Below are 4,419 nucleotides of genomic sequence, written 5' to 3'. Positions count from 1 at the left end.
CACTGCCTGCAGACTCCCTGCCTCCAGCTGCCCTAGCTTCCTGCAACATATGGTCCTTCACTTCCAGCCAGAGCACTATGTATCAGCCTAACTGTTCTGGGTGGGGTGGGGTGGGGCAGCTAGCTAGCGCGGACCCCAGGGTCCTCATCTGGCACAACGCAGACAGTGGGGCCTGCAAGGGGGACATGACCGGACTGCAGGAGCACACACACTCCAGCCGGCCTAGCTCCCTCCACCCACCCTCCCATCCGCCTGCAGGGAACAAGCCATGCACAACCCACTGCCACCAGCAGAGTACCTTAAGTTTTTTTAAGGTAAAGCATTTTCTGGGCTTTCAGCCCCTCCTCTCCTTTTATCTTGTTAATAATACCCTCTCCTCCTCCCAACCCAGGAGAGGGAATGAAGAAGGCCTCAGAAGACATCTTCATGGCTACTGAGAACTAGTGATTTCAGGGAAAGAAGAAATGATGATTTTCTACTGATAACTCAGCCTCCAGCCCACAAACTCGAGTGGTAGGACCTCCCTCAAGCCTTTTCTCTGCCTCTGCCTCTATCTCTGTTTCTGTCTCAGTCTCTCTCTACCCTTGTCTCTGTCTTCTCATTTTTTTGGTAATTAGTCCTTATTAAAAATTTTTTAAGGTAAAGCACTTTCTCAGCTTTCAGCCTCTCCTGTCCCTTTATCTTGCTAATAATCCCCTCTCCTCCACCCATCCCAGGGGAGGCAAGGGAGCAGGCCTCAGAAGACATCTTCATGGCTACTGAGAACTAGTGATTTTAGGGAAAAAAGAAATGAAGATTTTCTACTGATAATTCACCCTCCAGCCAACAAACTTCAGTGGTAGGAGCTCCCTCAAGTCTTCTCTCTGCTTCTGACCCTGCCTCTGCATCTTTCTCTGTCTCTGTGTCTCTCTACCTCTGTCTTCATCTTCTTTTTCCTATAAACAAACATCCAAATACTATTAGGGTTAACATATTCCTCAATATCTACTAAATCTGCTGTGCAAAGGGATCAAAACGGAACTGCAAAGAGATTCCAGATCACCTCTTTCTACATGCTCCTGAACACGCAGATTGAACTTCAAGTTTAGGAAGAAACACACCATCCATCAGATGACTAGAAATCACTGCAGGGCCACAAGAAATATGGGAAAGCAAGAAAATACCTCTCCTCCAAGGGAAAAGAATAGCACCTCTTCATCCACAGACAGTTCAATGGAGATCATGGAAATGTCTAATAAAGAATTTTGAATATTCATAATGGTGAAGCTAACAGAGATGGAAGAGAAGAGAGACCGTGAATTACAGAAGAGAAAGGAGGAAGGAGCTGACTAGTTATGGGAGGTGAGAAAATTCTTGCAAGATCTAAAAGAGGAATTACACACTTTACAATTAGAACTTTTAGAGATGTAGACTATAATACAGGAAGTCAAAACCTCTCTTGATAGTATTAAAAGCAGACTAGATCATTCAGAAAATAGAATCTCAGATGTAGAAGAGAAAGTTGCTGGCCTAGAAAAATCCAAACTAAGACTGAGAACATTGCCTAAAAATTTTAGAATAATAAAAATACTAGGGACCATCAAATGTCCAAACATCCAGATAATTGGCATTCCAGAAGATGAAGAGACTCGTAAGGGCATTGATAATCTATTCCATGAAATCCTGCAAGAAAAGTTTTCAAACCTAGAGAGGCATTCAAAGATCCAGTCCCAAGAAATACAAAGGACCTCAAATAGAATCAACCCAAGAAGATCTTCTACAAGACACATTATAGCCAGACTGACCAAAACCACAGACAAAGACAACATACTAAGATTGACAAGAGAGAAACAGATAATTACCTACAAAGGTTATCCCATCAGACTAACTGCAGACCTCTTATCAGAAACAATGTGAACCAGGAAAGAATGAAAAAATATATTCAAAGTGTTAAGGGAAAAGCAATTTCAACCAAAAATACTGTACCTGACAAGATTATCCTTCATATGGGATGAAAAGACAAGAACATTCCCAGATAAACAAAACCTGAAAGAATTTACCAGCACCGGACCAGATCTCCAAGTTCTCAAGGGAGTGCAATGTCAGAAAAATTAAATGTAGACACACAGAAATAAGAGTTCAAAAACTAAGAAAATGGCCAACTTAATCATAGGGACAAGTCTGGAGTTGAATATTATATCCCAGAATTCAATCAGGAAGATTGAGCCACAACAGAAGATAGATGAAGTACATGAGACTGAACTGGTGAATAGCATTCTGTGACTTTTGACTAAAAGATTACTGCTTTTCTTCTAGGCTTTGTTGTCTAGTTTTAAGAGTTTTTGTCCTGTCTTGAGCTGTCAATAGGTTCATGTATTTACTATTTGAACAGAATACTAACCTGTCTCCAGGTTTTAAATTTTAAGCAAATGTCCTTACCAATTCAAAACTGCTTTTCTTGAAATTACCAGCTGAACTTGCTATTGAAAGTAATTAGATTATTTAAGAAATTGTGTAATCATTTAAATGTGGGGAGAAAGGGAATGGAAGACAACTGTAGATGCCAGAGATAGTGTGAGAAGAGGGTGGGAAAGGGCAAAGGGTCAGATGTAGGGGTAAATATATATATATATGAAAATAGAAATGGAAAATTATTGATGATAACATACATGATTAAGCCACTATGCAGTGTACTCTGGATGGGAAACCACATTTTGTATGCTATGACAATGATTAGGAGATAAATGTAAATTAATTAAAAGAAAAAGTTTCAGGAGAAAAAAAAAAGTGGAAAGACATACCATGTTCCAGGGTTGGAAGAATTAATATAATCAAAATGGAAATTGTACAAAAACTAATTGACATATTTAATGCTATCCCAATCAAAGTATCAGACACATTCTTTGTACCTTAGAAAAATAAATCATAAAATTTCTCTGGAATCATAAAAGACCTCACTCATATAGCCAAAGAAATACTTCACAAAAAAGAGTGGAGTGAATGGCAGAGTGAGTGGCATCCCACTCTCAGACCCAAAAATATACTACAAAGTTGTGGTAATCAAAACAGCATGGTACTGGCACAGAAACAGAGAGTTGGAGCAATAGAAAGAATAGAGACCCCAGATATGAATTCCCAAACATCCAGTCAACTGATTTTTGACAAGGGGTACCAGTCAATCCAGTGGGAAAAGGAAAACCTCTTCAACAAATGCTGCTGGAAAAATCTAGATATTTACCTCAGAAATATGAATCTGAACCCCTAGCTCTCACCATTGATAAAAATCAACTCAAGGTGGATCAAAGATCTAAACCTAATATATCAAACTCTAAAACTGTTCCTATAAAACAGTGAGGAAACTCTGGGAGACATCATAAATAAGACCTCCAATGAACGGTCGATAATCTCCAAAATAGACAATTGGGATTACATCAGACTGAGAAGTTTTTGCATGGAAAAAGACACAGTAATTAGTGTGAATCGACAGCCCTCAGAATGGGAAAATATTTTTGTAAACTGTGTCAGATAAGGGGCTGATAACCCAAATACACGAGAAATTAAAGCAGCTGTCTCCCCAAAACAACATGATCAACCCAATTAAAAGAATGAGTTGAAAAAAAACACTCTGTAAGGATGACATTTAAATAGCCAAGAGGCTTATGAAAAAATGCTCAACACCCTTCATTGAAAAGGAAATGCAGATTAAAGCAACAGTGAGATACCACCTAACCCCAGTCAGAATGACTAAGATTAAAACAAACAATGAAAAGTGCTGATGGGGGTGTGGTGAAATGGGAATGCTCTTACACTGCTGCTGTGAATGTAAATTGGCCCAGTCACTGTGGAGAACAATATGGAGATTCCTCAAAAATCCACAAAATGAGCTTACATATGATCCAACAATCTCACTCCTTGGTATCTACACAAAAGACAGAATGACTCATAATAGGAAAAGTACATGCACATGGATATTTATTATTCACAATTGCTAAGACATGGAACCAACCTACGTGCCCACAAACAGATGAATAAATTTAAAATCTGTGGCACATATACTCTATGGAATACTACTCAGTCATAAAAAAAAGACCCTCATTTCTGACAGAAAGTGGTGGAATATGGAAGATTTACTGCTGAATGAAGCAAACCATGCTATGAAGAAGAGACAATGTATGTCTTCAATTAATTTATACCGAGTGTCTGTCCTCTATGATCAAAACTGAATGACTAGGGGGAACCAGCAGTTAGCGTAATGGCTATGTCGCTGGACTCCCATGTAGTCGACCACAGTTCACATCCTGAACCCGGTGGCTTAAAACTCACGCTGGGCGCGTGTCCGTGCGTGCCCAAGATCCCGAGAGGAGAATGGAGGAGAAGGGATTGTGGCGTGACCATCCCGCCTGGGGGGTGATTTCTTGCTTTCTGTCTCTGTGTCTCTCT

The sequence above is a fragment of the Tupaia chinensis genome, unplaced genomic scaffold, assembly GCF_000334495.1.
Source record: "Tupaia chinensis unplaced genomic scaffold, TupChi_1.0 Scaffold148654_1, whole genome shotgun sequence".
In the NCBI taxonomy this organism is placed as follows: domain Eukaryota; kingdom Metazoa; phylum Chordata; class Mammalia; order Scandentia; family Tupaiidae; genus Tupaia; species Tupaia belangeri.
The sequence above is the reverse complement of the archived record's forward strand: the minus strand, read 5'-3'. Positions refer to the sequence as shown.